The sequence below is a fragment of the Balaenoptera ricei genome, chromosome 6 (assembly GCF_028023285.1).
Source record: "Balaenoptera ricei isolate mBalRic1 chromosome 6, mBalRic1.hap2, whole genome shotgun sequence".
Classification (NCBI taxonomy): domain Eukaryota; kingdom Metazoa; phylum Chordata; class Mammalia; order Artiodactyla; family Balaenopteridae; genus Balaenoptera; species Balaenoptera ricei.
Genome location: NC_082644.1, coordinates 75,198,625 through 75,217,307, shown reverse-complemented (window position 1 = coordinate 75,217,307; position 18,683 = coordinate 75,198,625). Strand labels below are relative to the sequence as shown.

The window sequence follows — 18,683 nt, the reverse complement described above, 5'->3', positions numbered from 1 at the left end:
CATTGGCAGGCAGATTCTCAACCACTGCGCCACCAGGGAAGCCCAAGTCCCTCTTTTTTTAAATTTTATTTTATTTTATTTATTGTTTTATTTTTGGCCACCCCACGTGGCTTGTGGGATTAGTTCCCTGACCAAGGATTGGGCCCTCGGCAGTGAGAGTGCAGAGCCCTAACCACTAGACCACCAGGGAATTCCCTGTTATATATATTCTTTACAGATTTTAAAACATATGTATATGGATTCTACTTGTGTGTATTATATTTTTTTTCTTAAAATACATCATAGACATTTTTGTATACCATTAAATCTTATTTAACACTATTTTTAGCAGCTGCATAGTATTCCATCCTATGCTTATAACCCTATTGCTGGATGTTTAAGTGCTCTTCAGCTTTTTGCTTTTTTATGTAATGTGGTGATAAACCTCTTTTTTGCTTAACTGTGATTGTATTCAAAAACAAAGTCTTAAAAGCACAATTGTTGAAACATAGCATTAGTTCCTAGTTTTAAAGCTTTGATATCTACTGCCAAATTGCCTTCCAGCAAGGTTATGCCAGTTTACATTCCCACCAATGGTGTATTAGAGAGCCAGTTTCTCAGTGTCCCGACTAACATGGGGAGTTAGCACGTACAATCTTTGCCAATGTGATAAGTGAAAAATGTTAGCATTTCACCTTTACACTTAAATACAGGCGGTTGACCACCACACATTGCCTTAATTTAAACCAAGCTAAAGTTGCAAAGATTCATATACAGTCAGATTTGTTCCCAGATGAAGATAATCATAATTAAGTCATTTGTGCATGTATAATTTTTTTTCTTGTTACTTGCACAAAAGCTATGATGCCATCCCAGACTCAGTTTTTCAGCTTGCAGATGATAATACTCATCCTGGAGCAGAAAAACCTTTATATCTTTTTTTTTTTTCAGAGAAGAAAAGTGGTTATCCTGCCTTTTGCAGTTATGATAGGGAATATTTCCAATAACTGTTTATTTCATAGGTATCATAAGTATGCTGCCAGGAAAGTCAAGGTAAATGCTACTGTGCAGCAATATTTTGATAAGAATGGAATGTATCATATTTTGTGTTTCATACAGTAGAGGTATTGTTGGAGCAGACTTTTTTTTCACCTTCTGGGAAGAAAAACTTGAAACATTTTTGTGGAATTATTTACAGGTTGTTAGAGAGGAGCAAGTCATTCTGGTTGGTCAGATGGTTTCAGTAATCAAGAGTAAGTATGGCTAGGTTGTTGTGCTCAAGAGAACGGCACACTCATCTTTGTATTCCTAGTGCCTATAGCTGTGCTGGAAAATATGTTCTACTCAGAACTTACTACTTCTCATGAAGGTCTGTACGTGATCTGAGAACAAAGCCATCGATGGTAAAGGAGAAAAAAAGTTCATTATGTTTCTTATCAAAGAAATGGAGATGATTAATTTAAAAAATTTCTGTAGTTGTATTTTATTTTAGTAAACTAATGTAATGTTACCTACCTTTGGTTTCCCAAATATTTGCAAAATCACCTTTTATAAAAATATATAAACTATTTTTCTGAAGTATTTATAGTGTTTCACTTGGATGAAAAATATTTGCAATTAATAAATACTTTAATATTGAATGTTTATTCTCTGTATAGGCAGAAAAGTTTTTCTATAATTGCAGCAGGGGGAGAAAATCCTAAGAAAGATGATTTTATTTCTGTTTTAAGATTTTGGCTTTTCTTATGTAAGATCTCACTAAAATGCAAATGCTGTAGCTAAACACTTAGCGCAAGAAAGTATGCTGTAATGGGCAAAGGAGGTCAGGGTAAATGGATCTGAATTCTGATCCCACCTTTGTGACCAATGAGGGAATTATGGACAATCCAATACCCTTCTGAGTCTCAGCTTCTGATGTGTAAAATGTTGCATTTGGACTTAATGAACTCTTCCAGGTCAAGGAGTTTCTGACTCTATTTGTGATTTTGATAATGTAGTTTAGCCAGGTAGTGTCAAATTTGGCTGACGTCAAATCTAACAAAAGTAAACATCATTTTGCCAAGTATCTCTTTACAGAAGTAGTTTCTTTCTCTCCTATTCTTTCCCTTCTCTTTTTGGCAGTATGATATTCCCATCACTTTTTTTTTGGCTGCACCGTACAGCTCATGGGGTCTTAGATCTGCAACCAAGGATTGAACCCGTGCCCCCTGCAGTGGAAGCGTGGAGTCCTAATCACTGGACTGCCAGGGAATTTCCCCCATCACTTCTTATGTTGTATAGATAGAAATGCAGTCTTTCCCTTTCCTTCACTTTCCAGGGGTTATCTTTTGCTGAGAGATGAAATGGAAGAGACGCAATGCTGAAGAAACGTGAATTATACTACAGAAGCAAGTGCAAGGAACTACCCGAGGAAAGAGAAAAATAGGGAGCAAGAGAACTGAGAAGGAAGGCTGGAATGGTGAGTGTTTTAAGGAGAATGATTGAAGAAGTTAGAGAAACTGATATTGGGGAAAAGGAAAGGAAAGGTGGGTGTTTGCTAAGAAAGAGGTTTATAAAGTTTTGTTGTGTGTTGTGCAATGAGACCCAGAGTTAAGATCTGTATAACTCTTTATGGCTCTTCGGAGCAGGATTTGTCTTTCAGGCATGACAACATGATGAACCTGCACATGAGATAGTCCTATTGTTTTCAGGTTAGACTTATGAGCTAGAGAGAGCTACTTCAACTGCAGCCGTCACTCATAAAACGTTATGAATAAACAGAAAAACAGACCATTTATTACATGCCAGCCCCTTCACATATATTTTGTCTAATATTTTGAACAATTCAACAATGTGGGTTTTTTTCCCTCCATATAAAATTCTGCCTCTGGAAACTTGGGCTTTTTTTTTGTTTTTTAATTGTTATTTATTTATTTATGGCTGCTTCGGGTCTTAGTTGCGGCACCCGGGATCTTCGTTGCGGCACGCGGGCTTCTCTCTAGTTGTGGCATGTGGGCTCCAGACCGCGTGGGCTCTGTAGTTTGCGGCACCCGGTGTCTCTCAGTGAGGCGCGCGGCCTTGGTAGTTGTGGCATGTGGGCTTAGTTGCCCCATGGCATGTTGGATCTTAGTTCCCCGACCAGGAATCAAACCCATATCCCCTGCATTGGAAGGTGGATTCTTTACCACTGGCAAACTGGAGAAGTCCCAACTTGGGCATTTTTATCTTGAGGCATTGCATGCCTATTTTTAGGAGAGTCTCAAAGAAATATTGAATCAAATATGCACAAGTTTTCAAATTTCTTCAGTAACCTCAGCCATTGCTATCTGTTCTTTGCTAGATTAAAAATTAGGGAATTATGAATTATATTAATATTGCATTCTGAATGGTAACTGCAGTTAAATCTTTAAACATACTGTGCATAAAAAATATGAATGTATTCTTCCATACCAAATATTTAATTAATATTTAAGTGATAGAAACACAAATTTTCATAATTATGACAGCAAAGTAAAAGAAATATGAGTCCTTATATTGAGCATGCATAATAAAATCCAGGGCAAAGCTTCTAAATATATACAGAACTTGGTTCTCTCTCTTTGCTTGTATGAAGTTACTCAGGAATTGGTCTAGCTGAAAATAGAACCAGGTCTCCTGACCCCCAGGCCTTGTCTTATTTTTGTTGCATGACCTGCCTCAAACATAAAATCATGTCCTCAACTCTCACTCTGTCCGTTTTGCCAGCAGCCTCTAAAAACAATCATTCAATTATAATTATACTCTGTGTTCCCAGCAGGGATAAGGCTGAACTTAGGCTCTTCTGGGTATTGAAATGATCAGGGGCATTATAGAAAAGCTTGAATTTCCACACAAGTGCTGTAGCGACCTACCCCCAATCATACCCACACTGGCTGGGTTATTTCTTCAAAGAGAAAGAAACCAAGAGCTAGAAGCAGATGTACTTAATAGTAAGCCTTTGACTCTCTTTGCCTGGTAGGCAATGGTGCCCTCTCCTGGCAGAGCAGAGCATTTCCAGAAAGGGGATGGAGAATCTGATGCTGATGGCTTTGGGTACTGGAATAGATCATTTTATAGCACACCCTAAGATCTTCCAGCTAGCTCTTTATTTATTATGAGCTTTGAGTTAAAGGTAGAAAACAATATATTTGCAATTTAAAATGCAAATTGCTATGGCAATCGAAAGTAGTTTACAGTAATTCCTTTTATGTATACTTCATGATATTATTCTTTTAGACATTTTTCAGTATATAAAGAATAAAATTAATCATTTATGAAGTTTAACAACAATCAGAAATTTTTCATCAAAAGAATTTCCTTAGTGTGCTATTAGTATAAAGCTCATAATAGCCAAGCTATTTATATTAAGGACATGATCCCAAGTCATTAAATAAAAATAAAAGCACATTTCTTAAAAAGATGCTAAAGAAGAAGGTGCACCAAAAATATGCACTATACATACTTTTCAAAAGGACATAAACTGTACTTTTAGGTACTGTCTTCTCTTCAGCTTTCCTTCACCAACAATATATTCTATGTCCAGATGCCACTGTAGGCAGACGACTAAGGCAATTATATAGAAAAAAGTTTGTGTATAATGCAGAGGAAATATAAAGATATCATTCCAAAATTAAGGTTTGCAGTGATAGTTGATACCTGAAAGGCTTGTAGTGCCTTCATATAATTTAAAAATATACACCTATGTACATTATGCCACTGGAGTTACATCCTGAATAGTACTTGATGTACAGAATTTCCACCTTTAAAGTGACTTTTAAAATTTATTACACTGGCAGATACTTCACTTCTGTGTTGTTTTATAGGCTAACTATGTATAATAATGTTTATTTGTAATTAAGATATTTATTTATAATAAACAGCTGATCAGTCATGAAAGCTAACTCCTAAGTCCTAGTGTAAAATAGATACATTCTAAATATGGAGTGCTTAACAAATAGATAATTGGACTTTTAAAAATGACAATCTTAGAAATCCCCCATGTTTCATCATACTACATAGCTGAAATTCATCTACATCTTATAAAAAGTATTCTGTTTATTCAAGCAAAATTTTGCTCCAATCCACTTCAAATTCTATCATAGTGTATAGTGGATCCACAAGTTTATTGGGTACATACATTAAACCTTTAAGCAGTTCACAGTTTTAACTCTTAGTCCTAAAATAGCATCTTCATCATACACAAAAATAGTTCAGAGATGCTGACGGAAAGGGGAAACCATCCACACGTGCCAGACTCCTTCCTCCATTGCCTTGTGCAGGACAAATGCCTCATGTGTGTCTGTTAGGAGGATCATTACTTCCAAAATATAGATCTATTCCTCCAGCTTATTTATACTTTCTTTTCAAATGCATCACATTCTGTTTGTAAATCTGCAGCATTCCCATCAAAGATATGAGTATTCTTAAGATCTATGTCAATGTGTTTAAAAAAGTTATTCCACATGTAAGAATGGTAGCTTTCAGGGGAATTCCCTGGCGGTCCAGTGGTTAGGACTCCATGCTTCCGCTGCAGGGGGCCTGGATTTGATCCCTGGTCAGGGACCTAAGGTCCCGCAAGCCACGTGGCCAAAAAAAAAAAAAAAAAAGAAAGAAAAAGAAAAAAAGAAAGAATGGTAGCTTTCAGGATGATTGCTGGGAAATTGTATACGTTCATGCATTTTAGATGTCTTTACATATTTGAAAAAAAAGTCTCCATTCTTGTGATGTTCTATTAGATTTTTTATAAGATACTTGTAGGCATTTGGAACAGGCCTCCCCAGGATGTGCCACCTTGGCATGTGGATTATTTTGAGTGAAAAGCAATGAAGACTCTGTGAACTCAAGAGAAACTACTGCCCCTCCCTTAACTACCTAGATTAATTTAATTGGGGATTTTTTCCCAGGAAAAGAGTTATTACCAGAGATACATTTTATCTAAGTGGCCCCATCTATATGGCAGGGTGAACAGCTAATTACCAAATATCTGCTCTTCTTATCATCCTGTGAATGATCCTCCTGTCCTTGGAAGCCCCAGGCCCCTATTCCATTCCTTAGCTCAGGATGGCATATATACCTCGTTTTACTTTTCTGTCTTGAAACCTCTCATGTATGTGAGGTCTCTGACCCTCTCATGTATGTGGAGTTCCCATACGTACAAAACTAAATTTTATTTTCTCCTGTTAATCTGTCTCATGTCAATTTAATTAATTCTTAAACCAGCCAGAAGAACCTAGAAGGGGAGAGGAAAGTTTCCTCCCCAACAATACTAATGATATATGTTAGTACATCTAGTGGACTGACAGACTCTTCTGATGCTGGAGCAATAGGAACACCAGATAGCTCTTTCAGAGAGAAAAGTCCCCTGTTTTATCTTGAGTTATTAGTTGACCACATACACAACACTAGCTTCTGAACTTGCAATTATTCACAGAGTAGCTTGAGGGATGCTACAAATTTAGATGCAACATCCCAAACTCCATTCTATACAAAGAAATAGATGCCACTTTCCATTTTTTTTAAATTAAACTATTCTGTTCTTCTTAATCATGAGTACCTAGCTCTTTCGTGCTGGTATAGACATGTATTAGCATAAAAGCCAAAGATGAGGACTCATTTGACAATGAACCAGATTTGGAGAGGCAGTCTGCATGCTATTTATTACTAGAGTGCAGCAAAATAATGATACTCACTTTGTATTTTCCTTTCATGGTGTCATTGCCAGTAGAGGCCTAACATCATCCCACAGCCTGCCTCTGAGCACTACGGCATTCTGAGACATGAAGGGTTTGCCACAAGCAGCCTGACATCACTGCGTGGTACGAATTGCTTCCATCTTATTTTTATTTCCCGTACATATCATGAAACACTTCCTTGAAAAAGGGCTCTCTTTATCTATGTAAAATATTCTAATTCAAGGGCCTATCTGCCACTGGGCTTCCCTGGTGGCTCAGTGGTTAAGAATCCGCCTGCCAATGCAGGGGACATGGGTTCGAGCCCTGGTCTGGGAAGATCCCACATGCCGCAGAGCACCTAAGCCCGTGCGCCACAACTACTGAGCCTGCGCTCTAGAGTCCACAAGCCACAACTACTGAGCCCACGTACCACAGCTACTGAAGCCCGTGCGCCTAAAGCCGGTGCTCCGCAACAAGAGAAGCCACCTCAATGAGAAGCCCTTTCACCGCAATGAAGAGTAGCCCCCGCTCACTGCAACTAGAGAAAGCCCGCGCGCAGTAACGAAGACCCAATGCAGCCAGAAATAAATGAATAAATAAATTTATTTAAAAAAAAAAAAAAAGGGCCTACCTGCCACACATAGTAGATGGCCTAGAAAGCAAGTTTGGTTTCAAACACTCGGAACTGGGGCAAGGGGACCTCCTTTTCTCTCTGTTGGCACCCCTACCAACCTTGCTGAAACACTATATTGAATTTCCTTAAAGCAAAAGAAAGCAAAAGGCTTTTATATTGCCATGTATTTTTAAACCAATGGCTTCTTTTGCATAGTTCTATGTACTGCATAGTTAAGAAAAAAGACTATTCATGCTGACAAGAAAATTCTTTTAAAAATGTTGTTGTGGTTTTTGGATCTCATTGTCCTCATTTTCAGATCTCATTGCTCTCCCAGTCCTTCAACCCTCCCCCAAAGCACCTCAATAATATGGTTTGAGCCCCCCCAAAACATTTTTAATAAATAAAATGTTTCAAACCTTGTAAAATACTGCATATTATAAAAAAATTGTTTTCTTTTCAATGAGAAAAACAATTTTAAAAAGATTAAAACTTAATATAGATACTAATAATTTTAGAAGTCTATGTATTAGCTTTCAATGAAGTAAAAAATATTCTACAGTGATGGAAGTATGCCACACTTTATATTTTATTTATGCTCTTTACAAAGAATGTGACATCTTCAAAGATAGAACAGATAGAAAATGGAAGCATATGTTTAAAAAAATGATCTGAGGCAACTACAAACATCACATATGCTGAAATTTGGCTTGCTCTGCTCTTGTTAAAGGGCTCAGGCAAATTTAAGCCCTCACAACATTTATATATCTCACATGGTCGAATAAATATTCAAAGACAAACCATTAAGAATATTAATAAAAATAAAAGTCTCTCTGTCTTAATATCCTCATTTGAAGAAAATCTCAAAACTAGAGGCATGTTATTAAAAATTGAAAGCCCAAGTACAAAAATCTTGAGCTTTGCCTGGTAACAAGTTGGAATACCTACTGTAAGGAAACTGAGGCATAGCCTGTCAAACTTTTTTAAAAAATCAGCTGGAAAAATATTTGGTAACCTTACCCATACTTTTCCCTTTCATAGAGGGAAGCCTAAGTGGCTTACATATCATACCATTATTCCTACGAATCCTATTTCAAACTGTCACTAAATTTCACAGCTTGGTTCTTTCTGTTTAGGTAAGATATGAAGGGACCTGTACTCATTTCCATCTCTATTTTTTTTTTAATAAATAAATGACCACGCTGTGAGTAATTTTAAACATCAGGTGAACCTTTAATTTCTAGAGTTTTAATTCCGAATGTAGTGTTTCCTACTAGAAACTTTTGATAGAAGGTATATATAACAGGTTTAAAATAAATTATACTGAATGTAGTACTTTTCCAAAGTTCTCATTTGGGGTACTCATTAAATTGTGGATTGTTGGGGAGTGTCACCTTCTGACTCAGTTCACTCAGCTCATTCTGGGAGGCAGGAAGCTCCTTTCTCAGAAAAGACTGCAGGAAACTTCACTCCAAGGCTATCATTTAGATAGTGCTGTAATATTGTTATAATGTGTGACAGTTTATAATATGTTTCCACATTTGTTAATTCATTTGATTCTCTTAAAAACCCTAAAGTAGTGAAAATAGACATAATTGTCCTGTTTTATAAGGTTCCAGAGGTAAACTAACATATGTAAGGATACAGAGCTATTAAGAGGTAGAGGCAAACTTTGAACTCCTAATTTTTGTGAATCTCAAGCTCTTTTTATAACCTTAGAGTAAAATGTTCTAGATTCCTTTTTTTTTTTTTTTTCTTTTTTTTTGGGGCCATGCTGTGCAGCCTGTGGGATCTTAGTTCCCAGACCAGGGATTGAACCTGGGCCACAGCAGTGAAATCGTGGAATCCTAACCACTGGACTAGCAGGGAGCTCCCTAGATTCCTTTTTTTAAATTGAGGTATAATTAACATACATTAGCTTCAGTTGTATAACATAATGATTTGATATTTGTATACATTATGAAATGATCCCCACAATAAAAAGCTAGAGTCTTTCATAAGCAAACTCTTATTGCTGCCAGCACCCTTCACCCCTCACCAAACCCTACTACTGGGCCTGAGTGGTGGGCTTCCTGGGTCACAAGGAAAAGAAGGAAAGACAGAGGCAAGTCTAAACTCATGATGCTCACTGGAATCTTGGCAGCTAGGTATGTGCTGTCACAGTTTTACCTCAAAGGAGTAAACTGTAGTAAAGTTTAAATAGATTAGGACCATCTGTTGTACAATTCCTTCCCATCATCCCATCACCATAGAAACCCACATGACAAATAAGCAAAAGTTTATCAGGAAAGCTTACAAGAAAGTGCCAGCAAATGGAACCTCCATTCCTAGTTCCAAAATTATTTCCAGGATCTCAGCTGGTGCTCAGTCTCCTTGCTTCCTGGCATCTTGTGACATTCAGCTTTCACCCATGAGCACTGGAAAAGTCCCAGATGGATCCCCATACTCCCAACATTTGGCACCGAAGGTCTCACATGGATTTTTTCGTGACTTTCTCAATATCCAGCCCCCATAGATAAGAATGATGCTAATATTGCATAAATGCTACTGGTAAAAAAAAAAAAAGGAAAGGAAAAGATTTCTGTCCTAATAGATTACACACAGCTCGGAAAGGATTGCTATTTATCACTGAATGGCCCTTATGATAATAATGAAAAACAAAATTTATTGAGCATTTTTTATATGCCAGGGAGTGTGCTAAGAGCTTAACATGCATTATATTATTTAATCCTTAGAGCCATGTCATGAGATAAGTATTACTCTTATCCCCATTTTACAGATGAAGAAACTTAAGTCCCAGAAAGTTAAAGTAGCTTGCCAAAACTCACTTCACTTGTAAATTAAGGAGCTGAAATTTTCACCAAGACTTAGAGCAGGATATTGGTTATAAAAGCATCGTTTGGGGAGACAAAAGGAAGGACATATGGACCAAGGGGTGGTTGAAATAACCACTGACTTCCTTAAGCCTAAACCTGATTTCATTTATATAAAGCTTCTATGATTTGATAGGAAACAAGTGAGACTGAGATGAATCATGAATGGGCCCTAATTTTATTAGGATTGGGTAATAGATCAAATATTTGTTGTGCTGCTATATAAATAATGCCCTATGAGAACATCTTTATCTGCCATGCAAATCAAATGCAAGAAGCTTTCAGGACAAACACGCAGTTTAGACTGTGCTACAAAGTAGTTTCTTTGCACTGTAAAAGCAGGTAAGAGTACATTGAGGTTTTTTTTTTTTTTAGATAATATGTTTATCCTTTTGTATTTTGTGCTTTAATACCCATGAAACAGTTTTCATAGGTGGCCTTATTTTTGTGTCTAAAAGGCTCACAAATATACATTATTTCTTCATTCATTTCAACTTGAGAGCTGTGTCAGGGATTTTTCCCATGTAAAGCTACTGAAGTTGAAATAACTGTTGGTCCTGTAGACACTTAGTGGGCTATGACTCAGAGGGAGAATCCTCCAGTCCGGTGAAGAAATTGAAAAAGGAAGAGTTGCCTCTCACACGCAAGCTTTGATGCATTACCTCTCTCTCTTTTTCCTCTGCTGAAAAGTAGCAAAGACAGTTTTCTGAAAAGTAGTAAAGGATACCCAATCTGGGAACTTGCTTATGGGTACTTCTATTTGGTGCTTTTTTTCATAGAAGAAAGTAAAAACAAATAATCAAACAAAGAAACTAGTAAACAAAACTACATAGCTGAATTTCCTTACTTTTCCTTCATATATCATTTTTAAAATTTAAAATTAGTTTATTGGTATAACATATTCATTAAGTATATGTTCACTCACAGACTTTTCTTTAGAATGTATAATAGACCTTATATTTTAGAGCAGTTTTAGGTTCACAACCAAATTGAGTGGAAAGTACAGGGATTTCTGATACACCCTCTGCCCCACACATTCATAGCCTCCAGCATTATCAACATCCCCAACCAGAGTTTGTTACAACTGAGGAACCTACACTGATACATCATTATCACTCAAAGTCCATGGTTTACACTAGAGTTCACTCTTGTTGCTTTACATTCTATGAGTTTAGACAAATGTATAATGACACCCATCCACCTTTTGTTATCGTACATATTAGTTTCGCTGCCATAAAAATTCTACACGCTCTGCCTATTCATCCCTCCCTACCCGTTAACCTCTGGCAACCACTGATCTTTTTACTATTTCCATAGTTTTGCCTTTTCCAGAATGTCATATAATTGGAGTCATACCTATGTAGCTGTTTCAGATTGGCTTCTTCCACTTAGTAATATACATTTAAGATTTCCCCATTTTTTTATGGTTTGATAGCTCATTTCTTTTTATCACTGAATAATGTCCCATTATATGGATGTACCACAGTTTTAATTATCCAGCCACCTACTGAATGATATCTTGGTTGCTTCCAAGCTTTGGCAATTTTAAGTAAAGCTGCTCTGAACATTCAAGTGCAGGTTTTGTGTGGACATAAATTTTCATCTCCTTTGGGTAAATACCAAGTAACACAATTGCTGGACCATATGGTTAGAGTATGTTTAGTTTTGTAAGAAACCATCAAACTGTCTTCCAAAGTGGCTGTACCATTTTTCATTCCCACCAGCAATGAATGAGAGTTCCTGTCGCTCCACACCCTTCCCAGCATTTGGTGTTGTCAGTGTTCTGGATTTTGGCCATTCTAATAGGTATGTAGCGGTATCTCATTGTTGTTTTAATTTGCATTTCCCTGATGATATATGGTCTTTTTTTTTCTAATTTTCCATCTGTATATTTTCTTTGGTGAGGTATCTGTTAAGGTCTTTGCCTCATTTTTTAATTGGTTTATTATTTATTGTTAAGTTTTAAGAATTCTTTGTATATTTTGGAAAATAATCCTTTATCAGATATATATTTTGCAAATAGTTTCTCCCAGTCTGTGGCTTGTCTCTTTATTCTCTTGATAGAATGTTTCACAGAGCAGAAGTTTTTAATTTAATGAAATCCAGTTTACCAATTATTTCTTTCGTGATTCATGTCTTTGATGTGCATTAAAAAGTCATTGCCAAATCCATGGTCATCTAGATTTTCTCCTATGTTATCTTCTAGGAGTTTTATAGTTTTGTGTTTTACATTTAGGTCTGTGATCCATTTTGAGTTTATTTTTGTGATGGGTATAAAGTCTGTATCTGGATTCACTTTTTTGCATGTGGATGTCTAGTTGTTTCAGCACCATTTGTTGAAAAGCCTATCTTTGCTCCATTGTACTGCTTTTGCCCCTTTGTCAAAAATCAGTGAACTATATGTGTATATATATATATTTTATTTTTTAATTGAAGTATAGTTGATTTACAATGTTGTGTTTCTGGTGTACAGCAAAATGATTCAGTTATACATATGTATATATATTCTTTTTCATATTCTTTTCCATTATGCTTTATTACAGGATATTGAATATAGTTCCCTGTGCTATATAATCGGACCTTGTTGTTTATCTGTTTTATACATAGTAGTTTATATCTGCTAATCCCTTATAGTTCCATGACTATTGGGTTGGCCAAAAAGTTCGTTTGATTTTAAGTAAAAATAAAAGACATTTTTCATTTTCATGAAGAACTTTATTGAGCAACGTATTCACTAAATGAACTAACTTTTTGGCCCTCCCAATAGATTAATATGGGTTTATTTCTGGGCCCTCTATTCTGATAAAATCCCAGGAGATTAGGGTCTGGTCAAAGAGTCACTCCTGAAGGCAGACCTGTTAAGAAGAACACAGTGATCTGGTATATTTCAAAATGGGTTCCTTTCCCCTCCCCTGCCAGTGGAGACCCTGGTAGAGTTCCGGTAGGTAAAACTTATAAAAGTGTGGTATCCTCCTGATGACTAGATTCTCTGGAGTTTTTATCTCTCAGACTTGTCCACATTGAGCTTCCAGCAATTTGTCAATTACTGTTCAGGTTTCCCTACCCTGGCACTGGTTCCCACGGAGGTTTCTGCTCTGGTAAGTTATAATTCTTTGTATCCACCTATTGGTCTCTCCAATTTGGGAAGCAGTGGTTTGCCCTATGACTTCACTTCTCTAATGAATCTGAGAAGAGTTGTTGATTTACAGTTTGTTCAGCTTTTTACTTGTTAAGATAGAGTAGCAACTTCCAGGCTTCTGATGTGCAGGATCTGAAACCAGAAGTCCCCATACATCTTTTAGAAATGAGAAATACTGATATTAAAACCTGTTTCCTTTCTTCTTTCCATCTATAAATTTGTAGCAGCCATAATTATCAGTGAAAGAATTTATTAGGGGCTTCCCTGGTGGCGCAGTGGTTGGGAGTCCGCCTGCCAGTGCCCGGGAGGCGGGTTTGAGCCCTGGTCCGGGAGGATCCCGCGTGCCGCGGAGCAGCTGGGCCCATGCGCCACGGGTGCTGAGCCTGAGCCCTGGAGCTCACGAGCCACGGCTGCCGGGGCCCGCGCGCTTAGAGTCCGTGCTCCGCGGCGGGAGAGGCAACTGCAATGAGAAGCCTGTTCACCGCGGGGAAGGGTGGCCCCCTTTCGCCGCGACTGGAGAGGGCCCATGCGCAGCGGCGAGGACCCAATGCAGCCAAAAATAAATAAATAATTAAAAAAAAAAAAGAATTTATTCATAGAAGAGTCTGTATGTATGTAAGTTAATCTTACTATGTAAAAAGACACACAATTTACGTGTTGGATGCTATGATTTGAGATATTACAACCTAGTGAACTGTATGGCTTTTGGAGGCAGACATACTGTGGTTTGAATATTGGCTTTGCCATATATGACCTATATGGTCTTGAGCAAGATATTTAACCTATTTGAGATTGTTTTGCGTTCTTTTACAAAATGGATAACATATATAAGTATAAAAATAAAATATAGGGACTTCTCTGGTGGCGCAGTGGTTAAGAATCCACCTGCCAATGCAGGGGACACGGGTTCGATCCCTGGTCCGGGAAGATCCCACATGCCGCAGAGCAACTAAGCCCATGCGCCACAACTACTGAGCCTGAGCTCTATAGCCCGCGTGCCACAACTACTGAGCCCACGTGCCACACCTATTGAAGCCTGTGCGCCTAGAGCCCGTGCTCCGCAACAAGAGAAGCCACCGCAATGAGAAGCCCGCGCACCGCAACAAAGAGTCGTCCCCGCTCGCCGCAACTAGAGAAAGCCTGCACGCAGCAACGAAGACCCAACGCAACCAAAAAATAAATAATTTATAAAAAATAAAAAAAAATATATAAATATTTTAAATAAATATATAAGTAAAATAGCATATAAAAATATAAAGTTTGAAAATACAAAATATATTTTAAAAGGGATAATAAGGACTTCCCTGGTGGTCCAGTGGTTAAGACTACACACTTCCACTGCAGGGGGTGCGGGTTCAATCCCTGGTCGGAACTAAGATCCCACATGCCGTGTGGTGTGGCAAAAAAGAAAAAAAGAAAAAGAGAAAGATAATAGTGCCGGTATACAGAAAAGACTTAAAAGACATAGCGTAGAAAGACATAGCAGTCCCAAGAAATCTATCCTTTGAAAGGCCTGCTTGCAAGGCTGGCCCTTGGTTGGCACCTGGGAAATTGGATTTGGGGAGGGTGGTTCCACCATTCTCTTCCCCTAATAGTGGCTCACTTTGCTTTAACTGTTTGTGAAAATGATATGGTTTATGCTGGACACCTGTTTTTCTTCCAGAGTCTGGAATTTTAGTACATGCTGGGCAGAGAGTGCCTGTATGAAGAGCCCCAATAAAAATTCTGGGCACCTGGTCTCTAATGAGCTTCCCTGGTAGATAACATCTTACATGTGTTGTCACAACTCATTGCGGAGTCCTGTGTGACTCTACTAGGAGAGGACTCTTGAAAGCTTGTGGTTTCCTCCAAACTTCACCCCAAGCACCTTTTCCCTTTGCTGATTTTTCCTTGTATCTCTTTACTATAATAAATCATAGCCATGAATATGACTATAAGCTGAGTTTGTGAATCCTCCTAGCAAATTGCTGAAATTGGGAGTGGCCTTTTGGACCCCTCACACATCCTCCTTTACTAGATTTTTCCAATTATTAAATGTAATTATACTTAACATTATATTATGGTAATAAATAATAATAAATACTAATAAATAATAGCTAGGAGTATTATTTATCTTGTGATAACCTGGTAGATTTGAGTCTTATGCTAAAGGACATGGGACAGAAAAATGGCACTAACTACCCTTGAACTTTCTGAACACTTTTCAAAGTGAATTCCCTTAAAATAATTAAAAATAAGTACTGAGCTTTTATTTATAATAGAACAATGCTATATACTGCTTAGGCCTTTCTACTAGACTTGAGTCAATGAAAACTTACACATAACAGCCAGGTATATTCTCAGATATCTTTTGTGTGTTGGGAAGGGGAGTAGGGAGGAACAAGCATTATACCATTCTGAGCCTTTGAGAAAATAATTTGTCCTAGCCACTTCCCTGTTTAAAGAATTGTAATGTATTAGTGTGTGACAAGAGCCCGTTTGAGATCAAGCAATGAAGACAACAGGATGTACTTTTTTCTTGTCAAGTTAGAACTCTCACACCTGGCTAATCAACTAGAAAGCTTGATTTTTGCATGCCTCAGGAAGAAAAGGTCCTAGGTGGCTTTGGGGTTGTATTCTGTAGTTTTTACTTACTCTGGCTAGGTCCCTACATGCAAATTGAAGTTCTTCTGCTGGGTCCCCCGGCTTTCAACCACCTTCACTCTCATGTTTATCAAAAATAGATGAAAGCTTAAAGCCATATGTATGTTTTGGTTACTGCTGCAGCTCATATGCTCAGTGACATGAAAGACTGCCAGGTGTGTGTGGGGCCTTGTGCAAGAAAGCGCTTTACAGCAGGTCCAGGCTGAGGTGTGAGCAACCCTGTCATTTGGGCCATATGATCTTGCAGACCCCATGGTGTTGGAGGTACCAGTGGTAAGAAAAGATGCTGTATGGTTTTTGTGGCAAGCCCCAGTGCAAGAATCATAATTCAGGGCCTTGGGAATTGGTAGCAAGGCCATGCTATCTGCAGTAGAGAATCACATCCCTTTGAAAAAGTACTCCTGCCATGCTTTAAGGCTCTAGTAGAGACAGAAAGCCTGTCAGTGGTCACCAAGTGACCAGACAGTGAAACATCCCATCACAAGCTGCGGCCGATCAATCAAGTCATAAGAGAAGCAATCCATGATTTAAAAAGGTGCTACATCCAGGACTGAGCGTAAGCAGGACCAGAGAGCACAACTAAGCTGCATGAACAGCACCCCAGACACATGGTACCTCCCACTGTCACTCCAGTGCCCCTCCTCAGCTCACACACATAGCTGTGTGGGGGATTGTGCATGACCAACTGAAGGAGGAGAAAATAGTCTGGGTTTGCTTTGCAGATGGGTCCATTCTGAATGCAAAAGCAAGCTGGAAATGGACAGTGGCTTCTCTACAGTCCCCTCAGAGGTGGCCTTGAAAGACAGTGGAAACAGAAGATCCTCCAGTGTGTAGAGTGTTGAGTAGTGCACTTGGTCATCCATTTTGTATGGAAAGAGAAGTAACCTGAATTTAGAATATATATGAATTCGTGGCAGTGGCAAATAGCATGGCCAGTTGGCCAGTGGTCTGGATGGAAGGTTAAATAAGATTGGAAGTTTGTAGACAAGGAGGTCTGGAGTAGAGACATGTGGATAGACACAGGAGTGGGCATGAAATGCATCAAATGTTAACATCTACCAGAGAAAATCTACAGAAGAGACACTAAACAACCAAATAGACAAAATGACCTGGCCAGTTGACTGACAGCCAGCCCCTGTCATCAGTTACCTCAGTGCTGCCGTGATGGATACAGGAATCAAGTGGCTGTAGTAGTGGGGATGGAAACCATGCAGGGAACAAGCATTGTTGATTCCCATTTACCAAGACTGCCACTGCTGAATGTCCACCTGCTAGCAACAGAGACTGAAGAAGAAATTGACTCTATTGGGCCCCTTTTATCCTGGAAGGGCCAGCAGTTCATCCTCAGGAGTAGACACATATTCTGGGTATGGGTTTGCCTTTTCCTGCATTCTGGGCCTCAGATAGAACCACTCTCTGAGGACTTTCAAAGTGTTTAACTCACTGGTATGGGACCGCACGTAACTTTATCAGACCAGGGACTCACTTTATAGCAAAGGAGATGTGGGAGTGGGTCCCTGACCATCGTGCTATCACATACCATGCTACTGAGAAGCTGCTACACTGAGGCAGCGTTGGAATAGCCTGCTGAAAGTACAGCTTGACGACCAGCTTCACGGCACTGTACTCTGTACTCTGTGAGGATAGCCTGTGCTGGGATTCTCCACTGGAACTTGCTCTAAACTCATCCCTAGGGTCTGACGAATCACATGGCCCAGCAGTAGGGCTGCTAGCACCACAGCTCAGATTTGATGCAGAGCTTTTTCCTGCTCTGGGCCTCACTCAAGGCTGGCAGCCTATTGTGTCACCCTATACATGGGCCAAAGCCATACCTCTAGGTGTGGAATGTGTTGCCTTCAGAACCCAAAGAGGCCCAGCAGGCATTGTGCTGCCTCCTTCATGGTAGGAGATAAGATGCAATAATTAATCTTTTTTTAAAAATATTTATTTTTATTTTATTTATTTATTTTTATTTTTATTTTGGCTGAGTTGGGTCTTAGTTGCGGCATGCGGGATCTTTGTTGCAGCACCATGCTTCTCTCTAGTTGTGGTGTGTGGGTTTTCTCTCTCTAGTTGAGGCACACGAGCTCAGTAGTTGTGGTGTGTGGGCTTAGTTGCCCCACAGTATGTGGGATCTTAGTTCCCCGACCAGGGATCAAACCCACGTCCCCTGCATTGGAAGGCAGATTCTTTACCACTGGACCACCAGGGAAGTCCCACAATAGTTAATCTTTTACTTTGGAGGGGTATCCTAGCATACCCCTTTCTATTGGACTCCTTTAAATTTTATAGATATGGCAAGCCCTGAATCTTCACAGGGTTCCTCTTTCATTCCCTGGGACACATGTATCTTAGCAAGGCCTCTGAAGTGCTAGCCATTTCTTGCTCATCCAGTCCAATCAACACATTGCCACCAGTGTAATGGACCAGTGTGATGTTCTGTGGGATGCCCAGGTGGTCCAGATCTCTTTGGACTATATTGTGACAGAAGGAGAATTAATATATCCATGGGGGGAAACTGAAAATATATATTTTTGTCTACTACATGTGAACTCAAACTGTTTCTGGTTTGTCTTTTCTGATTGAGAGAAAAGAACACATTTGCAAAATCAAAGTCAATTTTTGAATTGCCATTGTCCCAACTATTGAAAAAGTTTACAGTAATTTACATAGAAATGTTTCCTAAGTGCTTAAATACAGTGTTTTTCTCTGGGATATTTACACATGGCCTATACAATGCATGTACAGGTGGTACACACTATAGCACA

The 18,683-nt window shown here is 38.8% G+C and overlaps 1 pseudogene; it reads right to left on the bottom strand.

Annotated features, from left to right (window-relative positions):
- Positions 1-5,031: 5,031 nt before the first annotated feature.
- On the bottom strand, positions 5,032-5,774 carry LOC132368077 (glucosamine-6-phosphate isomerase 2-like; annotated as a pseudogene).
- Positions 5,775-18,683: the final 12,909 nt, after the last annotated feature.